This window comes from Scylla paramamosain, unplaced genomic scaffold, assembly GCF_035594125.1.
Source record: "Scylla paramamosain isolate STU-SP2022 unplaced genomic scaffold, ASM3559412v1 Contig36, whole genome shotgun sequence".
Classification (NCBI taxonomy): Eukaryota; Metazoa; Arthropoda; class Malacostraca; order Decapoda; family Portunidae; genus Scylla; species Scylla paramamosain.
Genome location: NW_026973701.1, coordinates 142,501 through 163,479, shown reverse-complemented (window position 1 = coordinate 163,479; position 20,979 = coordinate 142,501). Strand labels below are relative to the sequence as shown.

General features: G+C 43.4%; 1 long non-coding RNA gene across 1 annotated transcript in view; it reads right to left on the bottom strand.

Moving 5' to 3' along the window:
* Positions 1 to 1,506: 1,506 nt before the first annotated feature.
* LOC135097916 (uncharacterized) overlaps positions 1,507 to 20,979 on the bottom strand; it is a 20,011-nt gene continuing 538 nt past the window's right edge. The window contains exon 2 of the long non-coding RNA XR_010266349.1: positions 1,507 to 2,713. This is a non-coding gene — a long non-coding RNA (uncharacterized LOC135097916). The remainder of the gene's footprint in view (positions 2,714 to 20,979) is intronic.

The following is a 20,979-nucleotide window of genomic DNA, read 5'->3' as shown; positions in this document are numbered from 1 at the left end:
AGAGGAGTTGAAATGCTTTTGATTCCACCCTGTCTAGAAGAGCAGTGTGTGTGTGTGTGTGTGTGTGTGTGTGTGTGTGTGTGTGTGTGTGTGTGTGTGTGTGTGTGTGTGTGGAGACTGACAGCTGAGTTTACACGTGTCTGTCTGAGTTTACCTGTATATTTATCTTTTTATCTATCTGTCTGTCTATCTGTATCTTTCTATCTATCTGACTGGCAGGTGAGTTTACACGTGTCTGTTTGTTGAGTTTACCTGTGTGTTTATTTGTCTATCTATCTATCTATTTATCTATCTATCCATCTCACCTCACTGTACAAGACTTTCTACTTTCTCTCGATATTATTCTGTTCTGTTTACCTCCCTAATACAAGAGTTTACCTGTGTGATTACTTTTGTGTGTGTGTGTCTATGTGTGTGTGTGTGTGTGTGTGTGTGTGTGTGTGTGTGTGTGTGTGTGTGTGTGTGTGTGTGTGTTTATCTATAATTTTGTTTTCCTTGTGTTTCTAGGTGTTTATCTGTGTTTGTGTGTGTGTTTGTGGGTGATAAGAACATAAGAACATAAGAAATAAGGGAAGCTGCAAGAAGCGACCAGGCTTACACGTGGCAGTCCCTGTATGAAATATACCAGTAGTAGTAGTAACAGTAGCAGCAGTAATAGTGGACCATCATCCTTATCCCTATTCCCGTAATGCATAAAGTAGATAAGCTCAAGAAAATTAGAATTGAATTTGTATGCATTGGATGTATTCTGCCAGGGAGATGGCCACCATATCCGACGCACACACACACACACACACACACACACACACACACACACACGTATGCGTCACAAGTAGGAATGATAACACATATAACTTTTCTCTCTTTACCTTTCAATTATTTTTGTAACGTTTTACTTCATTCCATCTTCTGTTATTTTATCAAATGTAACTAAAATAACTGCATGTGGATAAGGAAGAAAATAATGACGTACATCCTTCTCTCTTTTCACTTCATTCAACCTTCTATTCCTTCTTGAAATGTAGGAATTTAAAAGTAAAGAGTATGTCACTCTATTGTTTATTCCTTTTTGAAATGTAGGTATCTAAAAATTAATCCATCAAGTCTAAAGAGGAAAATAATAACATACACCTTTCTCCCTTCACTGATAACATCAATATATTTTTGTTCTTTCTCTCTTCCATCTTTTTCTTCACTCCACTTTCTATTCCCTCTTGAAATGTAGGTACGAGAATCTAAAAATACATGCACGTGTCTGGGTTAGAAAATATAAACAGACATGTATCGTTCTCTCGTCTCATTTAAGTGTTTCGCTTCACTCCTATTCTGTTTCCAAATGTATCTAAAACAACAAGTGCATATTGTGTCTATATATATATATATATATATATATATATATATATATATATATATATATATATATATATATATATATATATATATATATATATATATATATATATATATATATATATATATATATATATATATATATATATAACAAAAGTATATTAGAATGAAAATAACATCTTTCTCTTTTACTTATTTTCATGTTTGTTTTACTCCACCTCTACCTCTTATAAATGTATCTAAAATTGAACGCACATGCCTAAGGAAGAAAATAATAACGAAAAGTGCATCTCGGAAAAAAAAAATAATAACATACACTCTTCTCCCTTTACTTATTTTCATCCTTTCGCTTCAGTTCAGCTTCCCTTGCCTTGCCTTTTAGAAATGTGTGCAGGTCGTGGGAAGTAAAGAAGAAGATATACCTGTGCGGTCAGTTTTATCCTGAGTTTAGCAGCAGCATCGACTTCTTTTGCTTCCTTTTATTGTTTTGCCTTGGCCGGTGCAAGTGCGTGCGGTGATCAGAGCGGATCAGGAGGCTTTCCACTGAATGGCGGGTTCGGGTATATGAGCCCCGCCGGTCGCCTCGCCTCGCCTCGCTTTGTTGAGGAGTAAGAGACGTCCAGAGAGCTGAGTCCAGTCGAGTCCAGCCCTCCAGGATCTGTCTTGCTCTCAGGACGTGCTGAAACGCTGCTTTTCCGTTTTTTTTTTTTTTTTGTTTAATTGGCTGTATGTTTGGTCAGTGTTTGTAGGGTTCGGTTAGAGGTCTTGTGTAACTGAAGACGATTTGGGGAAGAAAACATATCAAGTCGTTGTGATCAAAGGAAAGATATCTTTTCTCACTTTTCACTCATCCACCTTCGCTTTCTGCTTCCTGCTGATTGAAAACTATAGACGCAAGCAACTAGATAGATAGCAACATTTGTCTAGCATTCAAACCATACAGCGTTCAAGTGTGCTGGAGCCTAAGTTGAAATTAATAATACCACGGAAAATTTGAGATCTCTTGATAAAAGCACGGCGAAAAAGATTTTGTTGGCAGTGGTACAACCCTATAGTGCTTGAACTCTGAACGAAGCAAAGCCCCATTCGCTTCACTCGAGCAGACAAGAGGAACTCAAATGTCAAGATTTAAAAGAACACGGAAGAGCGAAGAAGAGCAGAGTGGGAGAATGAAAGGGATGAACAAATGATAGGAAGAAATAAAATGTTGCGAGAGGGAAGAGTGGAAGGCCAGTTTTCAGGGTCAGGTTCAAGGTTGGTTTAGTGTGGTGCTAACGAGCCGGTGCGTGGAGAGCTGTGCGGGGCTTGTGTTCCAGGCATCCCGCTGCGGTGTGAGGGGAGGAGCCCGCCACCGCGCTAGTAACTGAAATGAAAGAAAATGTATTGTGAAGGATACTGTGTGGAGGTGAGTTTGGCTACTAACGAAGATACAAAAAAAAAAAAAAAAAAAAAAAAATGCTAAGTTGGCAGTAATGTACCGAGAGTTCTTTCTAATAAAGTGAAATAAAAGAGAATGCAATATAGATGCAGTGAGGGTTGCACGCAAATGAATGGACTCCCCAAAAAAAACCCTGCCTAATGTTAAATGAATTATGGAAAGAGTATCACCAATAAGAGGAACTAAAAGAAAATGTAACATTGATGTGGTGAGGATGTGGTGAGGGTGCACGATAACAGATGAACTATAGTAACATTGATATGGTGAAGATGTGGTGAGGGTGCACGATAACAGATGAACTGTAAAGAATGTATTATGTTACGTGAAGTGGGACAAGAATTCTCACCAATAAAGCGAGATAAAAGAAAATGTAGTATGAATGTGGCGAGGGTGTGCACTGATAGATGGACATAAAGAATACGCAATGATGAATAAGATGTGGCAGGAGTCCTCACAAAACAAGACGAACTGAAGGAGAATTTAACATGGCAGCGTGAGTGCACACTTACAGGTGAATTAAAGGAATGTGTTAATATAAAAATGTGACACAATTTCTTACTCTAGGTGCATAAAAAGGAAACGTAGAATATGTGACGTTGGATGTACATTAATGAAAGGACTTACAAATGAATATAACGCAAGAGAGGTTGTGTAGGAAGTTTTCACGAATAATTCAAGTCAAAGAAAATATGTTGTGAGAAATGTTGTTCGGGTGTGTACAATAAACGGGCTAAGAGAATACATAATATTGGAGAAAAAAAAGTAAATAAATGAATAAAATAAATAAACTAATAAAGTAAATTGCTTTTATTTCCTTATAAAGAATTATTGATATCTCTGAGTGAAGTAATGAAAAAAAATAAAGAAAATGAAAGAAAATAAAGATAAATAATGATAATGAAAGAAATAAAGATAAAATAAAAAAAAACACTCCACTACCCTTCAGTACAGTACTGTCTGTCAAAGCATTCGAGATAAGACGCTTGGGAAAATGATGTGTGTGTGTGTGTGTGTGTGTGTGTGTGTGTGTGTGTGTGTGTGTGTGTGTGTGTGTGTAGGTGTGAAAAAATAAAATCACTATGTTCATTTTGTTCACAGGGAGATTATAACCACTGCGGAGAATAGTGAAGTGTATGAAGTGTTTATGCAAAGTGTGCCTCATAAAATGACACTTTACGAAGGCCTGTGCAAAATTTAGTTAGTTTGAGTAAGATCCAAAGTTTTCAGTCTCTCCACAAATTAGGAAAGAGATTTATGGATTGATTAAAAATGCTTATCAATTGCTCTCTCTCTCTCTCTCTCTCTCTCTCTCTCTCTCTCTCTCTCTCTCTCTCTCTCTCTCTCATCTCTCTCTCTCTCTCTCTCTCTCTCTCTCTCTCTCTCTCTCTCTCTCTCTCTCTCTCTCTCTCTCTCTCTCTCTCTCTCTCTCTCTCTCTCTCTCTCTCTCTCTCTCTCTCTCTCTCCTAATTAAAGTGACTAGCCTGTGGGAGGAACAGAAGCCAATTATTTAATTAAAAACGGCGGGAAGGCGAGGAGGAGGAGCAGGAGGAGGAGGAGGAGGAGGAGGAGGAGGAAGAAAGGAGCTGTATTAGTAATAGCATCAGGAGGAGGAGGAAGAGGAAGATGAGGAGAAAGAAGAATAGTAGATAATAAAGCAAGAAAGGAGGTAAACGAATAAAGATGGAGAAATAGAAGAGTCAGATTATCCCTCCTTTAATTTTTTCTCCCTCTTTTTCCTCCTTTCTCTTCTCTTTCCTTCATTCCCTTCTCCTCTCTGCTTCCTTCTCTCCCATTACTTTCTCTTTCTTTCCCTTTTCAACTGCTTTCTTTCCTCGTTTCCCTCCTTTTAACCCTTCTTCTCTTATTTTCACTGCCTATCATTTATTTTTGCCCCGTTTTAATCTTTATTTCCTCTCTATTTCCTAATCTCTTTCTTTACTTTTTCTCTTTTTTTTCCTATGATTTCATTTTTTTCCTTTATTTTTTTCAGCTCTTTATCTGGTAAAATTTCGTCTGTTTCTCAGTTCTGTTAATTTCTCTCTCTCTCTCTCTCTCTCTCTCTCTCTCTCCTCTCTCTCTCTCTCTCTCTCTCTCTCTCTCTTCTCGTATCTTGCTTTCAGTTTTCACTCAAATTCCTTCGAGATAAAATAGACTTTTCGTGTTTCCCTTATTCTGTGTGTGTGTGTGTGTGTGTGTGTGTGTGTGTGTGTGTGTGTGTGTGTGTGTGTGTGTGTGTGTGTGTGTGTGCGCGTAGGCTGTGGTCCTTTTCACGCTTAATGGTATCAGGAAAGAGAGCACACACACACACACACACACACACACACACACACACACACACACACACACACACACACACAGACACACACACTGAAAAGGGAAATGATTGTACATACTCTCTCTCTCTCTCTCTCTCTCTCTCTCTCTCTCGCAATTTTCCACCCGAATTATGTTAGTGGTAAGAAATGGACAGAGAGAGAGAGAGAGAGAGAGAGAGAGAGAGAGAGAGAGAGAGAGAGAGAGAGAGAGAGAGAGAGAGAGAGCATGTACAATCATTTCCCTTTTCAGTGTGTGTGTGTGTGTGTGTGTGTGTGTGTGTGTGTGTGTGTGTGTGTGTGTGTGTGTGTGCTCTCTTTCCTGATACCATTAAGCGTGAAAAGGACCACAGCCTACACACACACACACACACACACACACACACACACACACACAGAATGAGGGAAACACGAAAAGTCTATTTTATCTCGAAGGAATTTGAGTGAAAACTGAAAGCAAGATACGAGAAGAGAGAGAGAGAGAGAGAGAGAGAGAGAGAGAGAGAGAGAGAGAGAGAGAGAGAGAGAGAGAGAGAGAGAGAGAGAGAGATGCAAGGAAGAGAGAATGAGATAAAGGTAGGAGTGAAGAACAGAAGGAAAGAAAGGAAGGAGGGAAAGGAAGAAATGAAGGGAACGAAAGAAGGAAGGAAGGAAAGAAAATGAGAGAGAATAAAGGAAAGGAAGGAAAGAAGGAGGGAAGACAAAAGGACAAGAATGAAGTGCAGGAAGAAAAAAAGAAAGAAGGAAGGGAGGGAGGAAAGAAGAAAAGGAAGCTGAAAAAAAGTTGAAAAAGAAGAAAACCGAAAGAGAGAGAAGGAGAGAGATAAAGAAAGAAGGAAGGTGAAAAGGAAAGGAGGAAGAAAGAAAGGCGAAGGGAAAGGAAAGAAGGAAGAAAAACAGAAAGGAAGGAAAAGAGGACAAGAGATACAGGAAAAGAGGCGAGGAGGAGGCAAAAATGAGTGGTGGTGTAAAATATCACATCCTCTGGGGCTTCAAAACGAACTCATATGCTTAGAAAAAGATCACATATTTCCCAGCACCTCTCTCTCTCTCTCTCTCTCTCTCTCTCTCTCTCTCTCTCTCTCTCTCTCTCTCTCTCTCTCTCTCTCCTTTTTTTTTTTATTTAAACAATTAAACACACATGTTCATTGTGGCCTTTGCTAAAGTTATCTTTGTGGTGTATAACTATTTTAAGGCATTACTGTGTGTGGTATAATAGATATTAATATTTTGCTAAGATGTATAGGCACATGTATGTAACCAGTGATTAAATCAATGTATAAATAATAAGCAAATAAATAGATTAATAAACTAGAAAATGATATGGTTATATATATATATATATATATATATATATATATATATATATATATATATATATATATATATATATATATATATATATATATATATATATATATATATATATATATATATATATATATATATATATATATATATATATATATATATATATATATATATATACGAGTATATACTCGTATATATATATATATATATATATATATATATATATATATATATATATATATATATATATATATATATATATATATATATATATACACAGTATTTACAATAGAGGTCATATATATCTATATGTTAAGTTCACTGGAGGTCAGACACGACCATATTTTTGTGTCTTTCTTATGGAGGGTTGAGAGTCTGAAGGCGTAACCACTTGTGTGTGGACACTTTCATCTGCTGTGTGGACAGATGTCGTACGTCCACCACAGCCGTGAGGGTGTTCCACCACACTACAGTGGCGGAGGAGAAGGCCCGTTGGTGGGTGGTGGAGCGAGACCCTGGCACCTCTAAGAGGAGATCGTTGCTCAATACCGTTCTCGTATTGCGCTCAGATCTCCTCCAGGTAGCCCTCAGGTCTGCTAGGTGAGGAACATTCTGGAGCTGCGCCTTATGAAGCACTGTCAGCGCTGCAACTTTCCGGCGATGATCCAGAGTGTCCCTCAGCACCGGCCCATCCTTCTGTATCTGCTGCTGCTGTATCCATCCTTCTGTATCTGCTGCCAGCGGTTGCTGGCGAGGCTGCGTCTGTCTGGCGCCACTGATGAGGCGCTCTGCCCTCCTTTGCACTTTGTCCAGCAAGTTGAGATGACATCGGGCACTGGACATCCACGTGAGCGGCGCGTACTCCATGATGGGACTGACCTGAGCCTTGTACAGGGTCAGGAGGCCATCGGAGTCAAGGAGGTGCCTCAGACGCCTCAAGAGTGTCACCTTCTGAGACGCTTTTCGGGCCACGTCCTCGAGGTGACGGTCGAAGAGCAGCCGCGAGTCCACCTCCACGCCAAGGATGTTTACGCTGTCCTGCAGAGGGATGCTGTTGTCTCCCATCTTCAGCCTTCCACGCACCTCACGCGCGTCCTCGTGAGAGCGGGATACCACCATGGCCTGAGTCTTTTCGGGGGCAAATTTGACTTGCCACCGGTCGCCCCAGGCCATGATGTCTGAGAGCAGTGCGTTGGTTCTCTCTCTCTCTCTCTCTCTCTCTCTCTTAATCTTTACCTTATCATTTTCTCTTTCCCCACTCTTCTTTCTTCTTAATATCTTCCTTCTCATTCCTTTCTCTTTCACTCTCCCCTCGCTTGCTCTCTCTGGTTATCATTCCTCTCATTTTCTATTTCTAATTCTCTTCCTCTTAGCATCCTCCTTCTCATTCCCTTCCCTTCACTCTCCCCCGCCTGTTGTGCTCTGACCCACTTCCCATCGCCGCGGGAAGACACAGGACATGGAGATACGCTCAACATTCTTGACCTTTTCCTGACCTCTAATCCTTCTGCTTATGCTGTCACCCTTTCTTCTCCGTTCGGCTCCTCCCATCACAATCTCGTATCTGTATTTTGTCCTATCGCTCCAATCCCTCCTCAGGATCCCCCTAAGCGAAGGTGCCTCTGGCGTTTTGCCTCTGCTAGTTGGGGGGACCTGAGGAGGTATTTCGCTGATTTTCCTTGGAATGACTAATGCTTCCGTGTCAGAGACCCGTCTTTGTGTGCTGAGCGCATAACAGAGGTGATAGTGTCTGGCATGGAGGCGTACATTCCTCACTCTTTTTCTCGTCCTAAACCTTTTAAACCTTGGTTTAACACAGCTTGTTCTCGTGCTATACATGATAGAGAGGTGGCCCACAAAAGGTACTTAAGCCTTCCATCACCAAAATCTCATGCACTTTATATTTCTGCCCGGAACCATGCCAAGTCTGTTCTCCAACTAGCTAAAAACTCCTTCATTAACAGAAAGTGTCAAAACCTTTCAAGATCTAACTCCCCTCGTGACTTCTGGCATCTAGCCAAAAATATCTCTAATAACTTTGCTTTTTTTTCTTTCCCTCCTCTACTTCAACCAGATGGCACCACTGCTATCACATCTATTTCTAAAGCTGAACTCTTCGCTCAAACCTTTGCTAAAAACTTTACCTTGGACGATTCAGGTCTTGTTTCTCCCTCTCCTCCACCCTCTGACTACTTCATGCTACCTATTAAAATTCTTCGCAGTGATGTTTTCCATGCCCTCGCTGGCCTAAACCCTCGGAAGGCTTATGGACCTGATGGTGTCGCTTCTACTGTTCTCCGAAACTGTGCCTCCGTGCTTGCACCTTGCCTAGTCAAACTCTTTCAGTTCTGTCTGTCAACATCTACCTTTCCTTCTTGCTGGAAGTTTGCCTATATTCAACCTGTTCCTAAAAAGGGTGACCGTTCTAATCCTTCAAACTACCGTCCTATTGCTTTAATTTCCTGCCTATCTAAAGTTTTTGAATCTCTCTTCAACAGGAAGATTCTTAAACATCTATCACTTTACAACTTTCTATCTGATCGCCAGTATGGGTTCCGTCAAGGCCGCTCTACTGGTGATCTTCTGGCTTTCCTTACTGAGTCTTCGTCATCCTCTTTTAGAGACTTTGGTGAAACTTTTGCTGTTGCCTTGGACATATCAAAAGCTTTTGATAGAGTCTGGTATAAAGCTTTGATTTCCAAACTACCCTCCTATGGCTTCTATCCTTCTCTCTGTAACTTCATTTCAAGTTTCCTTTCTGACCGTTCTATTGCTGCTGTGGTAGACAGTCACTGTTCTTCTCCTAAATCTACTAACAATGGTGTTCCTCAGAATTCTGTCCTGTCACACACTCTTATTATTCATCAATGACCTTTTATACCAAATTTCTTTTCCTATCCACTCCTACGCTGATGATACCACCCTGCACTTTTCCACGTCTTTTCATAGACGTCCAACCCTTCAGGAGGTAAACATATCGTGCAGGGAAGCCACAGAACGCTTGACATCTGGTCTTTCTAAAATTTCTGATTGAGGCAGAGCAAACTTGGTATTGTTCAATGCCTCAAAAACTCAATTCCTCCATCTATCAACTCGACACAACTTTCCAGACAACTATCCCCTCTTCTTCAATGACACTCAACTGTCCCCCTCTTCTACACTGAACATCCTCGGTCTGTCTTTTACTTATAATATGAACTGGAAACTTCACATCTCATCTCTAGCTAAAACAGCTTCCATGAAGTTAGGTGTTCTGAGACGTCTCCGCCAGTTTTCTCACCCTCCAGCTGCTAACTCTGTACAAGGGCCTTATCCGTCCATGTATGGAGTATGCTTCACATGTCTGGGGGGGTTCCACTCATACTGCTCTTCTAGACAGGGTGGAATCAAAAGCTTTTCGTCTCATCAACTCCTCTCCTCTAATTGACTGTCTTCAGGCTCTCTCTTATCGCCGCAATGTTGCATCTCTAGCTGTCTTCTACCGCTATTTTCATGCTAACTACTCTTCTGATCTTGCTAACTGCATGCCTCCCCTCCTCCCGCGGCCTCGCTGCACAAGACTTTCTTCTTTTTCTTACCACTCCTCTTTCCACCTCTGTAATGCAAGAGTTAACCAGTATTCTTAATCATTCATCCCTTTCTCTGGTAAACTCTGGAACCATCTGCCTGCTTCTGTATTTCCACCTTCCTTTAACTTGAATTCCTTCAAGGGGGAGGTTTCAAGACACTTATCCTTCAGTTTTTGACTACCGCTTTGGACCCTTTTCTTGGACTGACATCTCAGTGGACTTTTTTATTTTATTTGATTTTTGTTGCCCTTGGCCAGTGTCACTCCTACATAAAAAAAAAAAAAAAGATTCCTGGATATCATTGATGTTTACGGGTGGAGAGAGCTGTGCCTCCCTAACCTAAACCTAAGCTAAACCTAAGCTGTTGGTGTTTAGAGTGGCCAGTCTAAGGATTATGAAGCACCTACATTAATACCCTTGTAAAAATTTACATGAACTTTGAAATCACCGGAACTCACTACTAAGCCTTGCGTCACGGAGCCTGCTTAGTGTTCCAGCCAGGAGTAATGCAGGCTTGAAGACTGCCTGTCTCCCCCATCCTACCCCCGTCCTTCGCGGCACACACAGGTGAGTGACGGCAAGGAGGGAGAGAGGGAGGGAGGGGGGAGGGGGACATGAGATAAGGAAGGAGGGAAGGAGAAGGAGGGAAGAGGAAAAGGATAAGCGAAGGAAGCGAATGGGAATGATGAATCGAAGAGGAAGAGGAGAAGAACGAGGAGGAGGAGGAGGAAGAGAAGGAGGATGAGAAGGAGGAGGAGAGTGAGAAGGAGGAGACGTAAGGGAGTTATGAAAAGGGGAGGAGGAGGAGGAGGAGGAGGAGGAGACGTAAGGGAGTTATGAAAAGGGGAGGAGGAGGAGGAGGAAGATTATAAATAAAGAAAAAGACGCAGGGAGAAAAGGGAGAGAAAAAAAAAAAACTAAGGCAAGAAAGAAAAAAAGTTAGAGGCAAAGGAAGTGAAGGCAGAGGATGGAAGAGGATGAAGGAAATGAGGAAAAAGAAAATAAGAAAGAAGGAGAGGAGGGAGAGAGGAAGAAAGGAAGAGGGAAGGGAGTTTGGGGAGTAACAAAGAAGAGAAGGATGAGAGGAGGGGAAAGGAAAGATGGACGAGGAGGAAATGGGGAAAAAAAAAATGCCGGAAAAGATGGAAGGAGCAGGAAGGGTTAAAAAGTAACGAAGATGGAGATGAGAATAGAGGAAAAAAGGAGGAGGAGGAAAAGGAAGAGGAGAAGAAAGCGGAAGGAGGGAAGATAAACGATAATGAAAGCATAACAAAGTGAAAAGAAGGCAGATAAATGAGAGAGAGAGAGAGAGAGAGAGAGAGAGAGAGAGAGAGAGAGAGAGAGAGAGAGAGAGAGAGAGAGAGAGAGAGAGAGAGAGAGAGAGAGAGACCAGAACCATAAACAATAAAGAAAACACACAAATCTTTTCTTTTTCGTTCTTTTTAACATTTTTTTAGTTTATAATTTTTTTTTCTTTTCTTCTACTTTCACCTCCACCTTTCCTTCTTCTCGCACTGACACTTTCCTTTTTACTCTTTCCTTCCTTTGCTTGTCCTTTACTGTTTCTCTCTTTTAATTTCCTTTATATCCTTCTCATTTCCTACTTCCTTTCTCTCCATTTCCAACTTCTCTTCTCCCTTCTTCTTCCTGCACTGACTCTGTATTCTTTTCTCTCCTTCCTTCCTTCCTTTGTTTGTTTATCTTTTACTGTTTCCTTTCTTATTAGTTTCTTTCTCACTTCCTACCTTCCTTCTACCTTCATCTCTTCACCTCTAACTTTCTTTCCTTCCCACTCTATTTCCTTTCCTCCACCCCCTTCGCTTACCCTCAACCTCCCTATCTTCCTCCTACTCCTATATATCTACAACTGACAGCATATCCTTCTCTCCTTCCTTGTCTTACCCTCAACCTTCCCATCATTTGTCCTACATTTACTCTTACTCAAGTGAAGATAATTCCCTGGTTTTATCTCCTGCCTCTACACAGACTAACACACTCCTTGCACGGCGCACTCTGGCATCCCCCAAATTAGGAATTCCCTGTATGGATTGCTCCTCTCGAGACGCTCCGGAATCCAAGACGAGGAGGTCGAGAGGTAACACAAGAACTCCTGCTAATTACATAAACACACACACCGGAGCAGTTTTTTTTTTTTTTTTTTGTCTTTATGTTGGAGTCTTGGCCTCTATGTGTATATTGAGGGGAGGGGGTCTCTCTCTCTCTCTCTCTCTCTGCAGTATTACGCTGTAGTGTTTGACAATGTTGGCACCGTGTGGTGTTGCTTCCAGGGTTCAGCGTGGTCTTGTTAAAGTCTTTGTTCTCCCATCAGGATTACTTGCAGAAGCCACAGAGATGACAAGCCGGGTTCTCGTGGATGTTTTTCGCTACTATTGATGAAGAATATATATTCAACTGCTTTTAGATGATGACTACATCCCTGAAAGTCTCGATAATCTCCAGAAATGCCTTTTTTCGTGTTTATGTGAGATGGTTTCTTTGTGGTGAAGGGCGACAAAAAGACAGATAGAGAAAGAAAGGTGAAATAAAGATCTACTGAAAATGCCAGGCTTCCACAATGATCTACCACCAGTTAATCACCACCATTACCACAACCACCACCATCTCCTCCACCACATGATAAAAATTAACAAAGAAATAAAATAAAGAAAATAAATAAATAAAATGAAGTGTGAAAAAAACAAATAAACAAAAGTAAAAATAGGTAAAATGAATGTCAAAATAGATAAAATAAGAAAAAATAAATAAAAAATGAATGAATAAATAAATAAATAAATAAATAAATAAATAAGTATATAAGTAAAAAAAAATAACTCTTGTATTTTTGGAAGAATTCGAGGTGCAACGAGACGAACCGAGGCGAGACCGTTGCTTCACCAGGATGGAAAAGCACACAAACAACGCAGCTGGGGACACTGAGAGAGAGAGAGAGAGAGAGAGAGAGAGAGAGAGAGAGAGAGAGAGAGAGAGAGAGAGAGAGAGAGAGAGAGAGAGAGAGTCCTTCCATTAGCTTTACGTTCAAGACTTGGTGAGAGATTCAACACAAAGAAGTAACCTCAACGCAGAAAGAAAAAAACATCAATAATGAACGAAACATACAAACGAAACGTACACGAAAAAAGCAAAACAAAAAAAGAAATGAAAAAAAAAAAGAAACGGTGTCGGAAATATAAGTGAGTCAGGATAACGCAGGAATAACGAATAAAAAAAGAGAATGAAAGCCGCAACATTAGCAAATTGCACACACAGATCAGGGACCGTTGAATGGAAGACACGTAGCGGAGGAGGAGAGTGAAAGTGAGAGAGAGGGAGAGAGAGGAGAGTGTAGGAGTGAGAGGGTGTAGCAGTGGGTGTAGCAGTGGGGCACACAGCATGAAGACGGGGAGCGGACCGCCTTACATCGTCTGGTATTCACTACGCAAATGTGGTTGGTGATGATGCTTGGTACTCCCTCTCCCTGGTGACTGCTGACTGGTGGACGCACGGGGGATGTGGTGGTGGTGATGGTGGTGTTCTGGTGGCGAGAATAGCTCAGGTGGTCTGGTGGTGGTGGTGTTGGTTGTGATGGTGTTGGTGGTAGTGGTGGTGGTTGCCTATGCGACTGGTGAAGGAGCTGATACGGGAATTATTGTGGGCGAAGTGATGTCTTTGGTGCGTGACTGTGTGTGTGTGTGTGAGAGAGAGAGAGAGAGAGTGGTGACGGTGTGATGAGTGGTGACTTCTGAGGACTAACAAAAATGATGGGGATTGTGAAATGCCTAAACTTTGCCTTTTTGGTCATTTTCTCTCTCTCTCTCTCTCTCTCTCTCTCTCTCTCTCTCTCTCTCTCTCTCTCTCTCTCTCTCTCTCTCTCTCAAACACTTTAAACACTTTAAACACTTTAAACACTTTATTATGTTTGTCATGTTACAGTTGAGTTAAGACTTAGTATAATTTTATAACAAACAAACAACCCTTAGTAAGCAACTGCTTTATGGGCAGACAAAAAAAAAAAATAATAATAATAATAAAATAAATAAATAAATAAAAAAATAATTTATTTATATATTAGGACTAATTATAAAAGTAACTTAAAATAAAAAAATAAAAAAAAAGAAGAAGAAAGAAGAAGAACATTTAATCCTATATATTAGAGTAATAAAACACTTGTCCATATAATGAAGAATTATCCTTGAGTTTGTACCTTGTGCAATAACAGGAAATCTAAATTTGTACCTATAATAATAATAATATGGGTATATGAAAATATAAATAAGTTGCTAAGTCTAAAGGAACTCCTCATATGAAGCACAAATTACCTTTGTTAATACCTAATAATACTGATTTTGGAAGAAATTGCACAGAACAGAGAATAAAATAGCACTTTGACAAATAAATAATAATAATAATAATAATAATAATAATAATAATAATAATAATAATAATAATAATAATAACAATAATAATAATAATAATAATAATAATAATAATAATAATAATAATAATAATAATAACAACAATAATAATAATAATAATAATAATAATAATAATAATTGTTCGACTCTTGACCAGCAGGGGCACAGGAAACGCAGGTAACAGTGCAGGTGTTTATTCACAGAAGGTGTGAACAGAAGGCTGGAGGTAGGTGATCTCCCGGCGCCAGGCCGCGCACTTCAACTTAACACTTATGACTGAAGCCTAGCTCGTTCACTCATACACGTATTCATGCCTCACACAAGTCTCGCTCATTCACTCGTTCACACAACTAGCTAACAACCACACACCTCCCCCGAGACATAAGGAAGATTCCTTATCTTTGTTATGGCTACCGTAACACATGAAACAAAGTTACAATGATTGAAGTACAGAAAACACGGTACATATACACAAAACAAACACAGCGTACAATGAACACGTACGACTAATCGTAGGTGCTACGGTGCCACCGCACCTGCAGTCGTCTCGGCTCCCTACGCTGTCGGCTGCTTCGACGCTCTGGTTGCTCTCGGCCACGGTGTACCCCGTTACCCTGATGCTCCGGGCTGCCGGGATGGTGGTGTTCCTCGTGACCCTGATGCTGAAGCGCTGCACCGCCATGAGCGGTGTGCTGCTCGACAGGAAGGGGAGCAAGAGGTCTGTGTGGGCGTAGGTGTCTTCTATTACGCCACATCACGCGACCGCTGCCCATCTTGATGAGGTAGTCTCTCCTTCGCCCAACAGCCACGATGACACCCAGGCGATCCCAGAGGCCTGTCGTGTGATCTTGAACGTCGACGTGGCCACCGAGGTGCAGGAGAGGAAGAGTACGGGCGGACGCGTCGTGGCGAAGTTTCGCTTTCTTCCTCAGTCGCTCTGCCTTGGCGTCGCACTCATCAGCAGCGCGCTGCCACTGCTGAGCGTATGAGCGATGATGAGCCGGGACACAGGACCTCATAGGATGACCGAAGAGGACTTGTGCTGGTGATCGCCCTTCCGCCCTCGGAGTGTTGCGCAGTTCCAGCAACCCGCGAGCGAACGCATCCTCGTCCAGGTGTCCCTGCTGTGTGGTCGTGAGGATCAGCTTCTTCACGGACTTGACCGCTGCCTCGGCGTGACCATTGGAGCGTGGATAATGAGGTGAAGATACACGATGCTCCACCCCCCATCGAGCCAGGAAGCGCCGTACCGATGAAGAAGTGAACTGCGGTCCACCGTCAGTCCTCAGGAGAACAGGCACGCCCGTGTCGGCGAACACACCCCGAAGGACACGAACGAGCTGATCAGCCGATGCTGGACGTGAGCATGCAGACACGTGAGGCCACCCAGACAAGCGATCTACATACACGAGGTATGTACGGCCTGCTGCGTGGAAGTAGTCTGCAGAAACTGACTCAAACACCCTGCTGGGTGTGTCCGTGTCCTGCCAGAGAGGTTCGTTGGCTTGGCTTGGTAGGAGTGGACGGCATAGTGAGCATCCAGAAACGACGTTCTCAACGTCTCTGTCCATACCAGGCCAGTACACCGTTTGTCGGGCCCGTCGCTTGGTGCGCTCCATCCCCTGATGACTGTCATGGAGTCGCTCTAGTGTTTCTCGGCGGAGGCTGTGAGGAATAAGAAGCCTCGGCCCGTAAACCACCAGGTCGTCGTCTACGGCCAGCAGACTGCGCACCGGCCAGTACGTACGCAAGCGGTGATCGAGGTCGTGGCAATGATCAGGGAAGCCCTCGATGATGACGTTCTTGAGCAAGCAGTACTCCCCGTCTCTTGCTGCTGCGGCACGTACCATTTCCACAGTCTGATCCTGGAGTGGTGCTAAGCGGACGCCGTCCTCATTGGTGGCAGATAACGCTGAGATGACCGCTGAGTGGAGAGGGTCGAGGTCACCAGAAGTAGCAGCATCCTCTTCCTCCACTGGGTCCTGTACTGGAGCACGTGAGAGGGCGTCGGGCACACAGTGTGTCGATCCCTTTTGCCAGCTTGCTGTGAAAGAATACTGAGCAAGCTTCTCCCTCATGCGCTGCAGCCGCAGGTTCTCTATTTCTCCCAACAACTTGCTATTGAGGAGAGGTATCAGCGGGCGGTGGTCGAGCACTAGATCGAAGTGAGGGAGTCCTTTCAGGTAGGTGCCACATTTCCTGACTGCCCAGACGATTGCAGCCATTTCCAACTCTATTACTGCATAGCGGCTCTCTGTGTCTGTAACAAATCTTGACCCGCATTGCACCATCTTCCACTGGTCACTGTGCTTCTGCAGGAGAACGAATCCAAATCCGTGCATCCTTGAGGCGTCAGTCTGTAGCATCGTTGGTAATGATGGGTCGAAGTATGCCAAGACAGGTGGGCTGACGAGACACTGTTTCACCTTCTCAAACGCCTCTTCATGGTTAGGAGACCAGCACCAACTGTTCTTCGGGCGTAAGAGATCTCTGAGGGGTTGTGCAGCTGCAGCCACAGCAGGAGAAAAGCTTCCAAGCTGGTTTGTAAGACCCATGAATGATCGTAAGTCGGTGATGTGCTGTGGTCGTGGGAAGTCAGAGATTGCCTTAACTTTCTTTGAGTCTGTCGTGTAGCCTTGTCCAGAAACAGAGTAACCACAGTAATCTACCACTCTTTCCGCGAATGTAAACTTCTGTGGGTTGAGAGTGATGCCGTGCTGGTCACACCGCCGCACAATCTGAATGACATGGGCTAAGTGCGCACTGTAGGTGGAGTCATAGGCCAGGATGTCGTCCACGATCTTGATGGTGTTAGGTATGTCGCCGAGAGCTTGGTCTCCTCGACGGTTATACTCGTCTCCAGACGAGACGAGACCCATAACCGCTCGCCGAAACTTGTACCGACCCCAAGGTGTTATGAAGCAGGTTAAATCCTGGTCTTCTTCTCTAATGGGGACTTGAAAATACCCCATCTTGGCATCAAGAGTGGTGAACCAAACTGCTCCGGTCCCGATCGAGGCGATGGCGTCATGAGGTGAGCGCACTGGATACACGGGCCTCTTCACGTAACGGTTGAGTCGTGTCAGGTCAACACACAGCCTTACACCAGATGTCTTTTTTGGGACAGGCACGATGGGGTGGCACCATGCCGTAGGGTAGTCCACACTCTCGATGATTCCCTTGTTAAGCAGCTCTTCCAACTGGCTCTTAATTTCTTCACGCCAATTGTAAGGGATTGTACGAGATGCTGTTACGGCGAAGGGTCGAGCGTCGTCTGTCAACTCGATGGCCATGGATCCACCAGCCATTGCACGTAAACCTTCCTTTGCTTCGAAGACGCTGGGAAAGGCCTTGATCACAGCAGCAGCGTGCCCCGCACGCTGCTGTGGCGTTGGGTCGTAGGAATGAGGCCAGCTGATCACTTCTGTGGGCGTAGATAGAGGTGGCTGCGAGGCGGTCGGGTACTTGATGGAGCTGTTGCCGGTGTGCTGTTCTTCCCTGCGTAGCGGTCGGATTTGAGCCGGAAAATCTTCGGGGAGGATTCCGAGAGCGATGGAATCGTACCAGCTAAGCAGCGCCCCCTTCACCTCCTTCACCACGCTCACAACAGTCTCAGCTTCCCTGTCGCCCAGTTGCAAGTGCGACGAGAAAGTTCCTACACAGGTGAGGGGGTGATTACCGGCAGCATAAAGTCCATCACCATCAGCGGGCGCCAAGCTGGAGGGCGGGATTCCAAGGAGTGTTGCCGTGTCGAGGCCAATAACGGTCGTTTCGGCCCCAGAGTCAGGAGTCCACGTAATCTTGTCTCTTCCAGCGGGATGTGTGGCGGTAATGAGCACCTGGGGCGCAGGTCGTGCCGTCACCGTCTTTGTGTATACGCCTGATAAGAGCTGGTATACACTGGCACTGGCTCCCCGCCTCGGGCCTGCACCGCGATGAGGAGAGACAGTTGAGGAACTCCTCGAAGCTCCTCGTCGTTTCCCTCACTGTCTGCTGACATACACTCGCAAAATGCCCTCTTTTCCCGCAGTTACGACACACTTTATCTATTGCCTGGCATCCCCTTTTGTCACTGCGACAATCTTTGCCACAACGATAACAGCCCGTGGGGCTTGAGCCCCCGAAACTGCCCTTCCTGTAGTTCGAGACAGCGTTCACACCATGGCTCGAAGAGTGAGAGCCGCCCCTTAGTACTGCACTACACTGGTTAGCGCTCTCTGATGCTCTGCAAATATCTATGGCGTTTTCAAGGGTGAGTTTCTTGTTTTCCAGCATGCGTTTCAGAGCCACTTCGTCTCGTGTCCCAACGACAATTCTGTCACGCAGCTGATGGTTTATGCACTGGTCGCAAAAGTCACAGAAATTGGCGATTTCCTTTACAGCACATAAAAAGTCGTCAAAACCTTCTTGCGTTTCTTGCACGCGGGAGTAGAAGTCTCTTCTATCCATGATGATGTTGCGCTGGCTTCGCAGGTACTCACACATTGCATCGAGGATGGTTCTTAACTCCGCGTCTCTCGGTAAGCTTATCCCGTAGCGAAGTGTACGGGTCCACTCGTCGTCTAGGACAGCAGCGAGTGCCGCCCTCTGCTCAGCCAGGGAGAGACAGTCTATCCTGGCGAGGGTTACGTATCCTTCAAACTTATGGCGCCACGTGTCGAACTCACGTAAAGATGCTGACGCCGTTAAGTGAGGAATGATGGTGGCGGACGTCGGGAACCTCGCGCCCTGGGTAGACGTGCTGCGGGCTGTGGTTTCGCCTTCATTGCTCGCCGTGGTGCGACTGGGAGCTTGTGTCCCCACTCTCTCCAGCAGCTGGGTTAAACGCTCCTCGCGAGCCTGACTCTGCTCCGACTGTCGCGCTAGCAGGGCAGCCAGCGCCTCCAACTGCTTCTCCATTCTGCGCCGTACCCACTGCAGCCTTGTCCTGATCCTACTCACTGCGCCATGTTCGACTCTTGACCAGCAGGGGCACAGGAAACGCAGGTAACAGTGCAGGTGTTTATTCACAGAAGGTGTGAACAGAAGGCTGGAGGTAGGTGATCTCCCGGCGCCAGGCCGCGCACTTCAACTTAACACTTATGACTGAAGCCTAGCTCGTTCACTCATACACGTATTCATGCCTCACACAAGTCTCGCTCATTCACTCGTTCACACAACTAGCTAACAACCACACAATAATAATAATAATAATAATAAGAAGAAGAAGAAGAAGAAGAAGAAGAATAAAGATACTGACACTAATAATACAATGTAAATGCATGAAGAATTTATCAATAATAGGAAAAAGTTGAATAAATAAGATACAGGAAAATATAGTATATTATTAGATATACTTTTCACTATTGTCATTTCACATGAATTATTGACTACTGTGATGATACTAGTACATGAGGGTAATGTCTGATGAGCTAGCGTATGACATATAACATATAACAAGCGTATAACATGTGTATAACTAATAAGCGTATAACAAATGACTCTTTAATTTTGTTTTGAAGCAAGATAGACTCTTTGATTGTTTTATATCACCTGGTAAATAATTCCAAATCTTAGGTCCTATATACATGGTAGAGTGTTTGAACAGTGTTAAATTAGGTCTGGGAATGTAAAGTGAATACTGGTTTCGAGTTTGGTAATTGTGTAAAGGTTGTGTATTGTAGTTACTTAAATTTAATGTTTTGTACATGAATGATGCAATGGAGAGTTGAGATAAATCAGCAAGGTTTAGGATATTGAGACTTTTAAATAATGGTTGAGTATGTTCATTAAAATCACTGTTTGTTAATATTCTAATAATTTTCTTATGAAGTATATTAACCTGGGATAGATGACAAGGGTAGGTTTGGGACCAGATAGGATTACAATAGGTAACTCGATGCACGTGGAATATTGTCAGTTTTTCCTCCTCCGTAAAAGTTTGATTTCAGTCTTTTCAGGAGAAACAAAATGCTCCTCTTTCCTTCCCTTTTCCCTTCCCTTCCTTTCTGTTCCTTTCCAACCCCGCTCCCTTTTCCGCAGCAGTGCACAATGGTCTTCCGAGAGGCTTTGAGGAGGTACACCAATAGGCAAACACAGATTCATACATACGTGCCCACTTATACGTAAATATATAAAAGGGAAACCAAAGAATGATTTTCCTTAAGACAGATTATGTTAAAAATTGTAAAGAAAAAGGAGAGTGGAAATTATACGGTAGTTTGAATTTTTCGTTAAACTAAAGCAAATTAAGATGGTCGAAATGAGAGGTTGCCAGTCTGTCTGTCTTCTTTATCCACGCTGAGAGGAAAGCAATTAGGAGATGTTGAAGGTGAGGGAAGTGTGTTTAATTTTACCTGGTTCCTTGAGGATGACAGAAGAAGGAAAGAAGAAGAAGGAGGAGGAGAGAGAGAGAGAGAGAGAGAGAGAGAGAGAGAGAGAGAGAGAGAGAGAGAGAGAGAGAGAGAGAGAGAGAGAGAGAGAGAGAGAGAGAGAGAATAGTAACATACCAGCATAGAAAATCGAAAAAAGCACACAATAAAACCCACACATCCACACAAACACACACACACACACACACACACACACACACTCTCTTTCACTCTTTC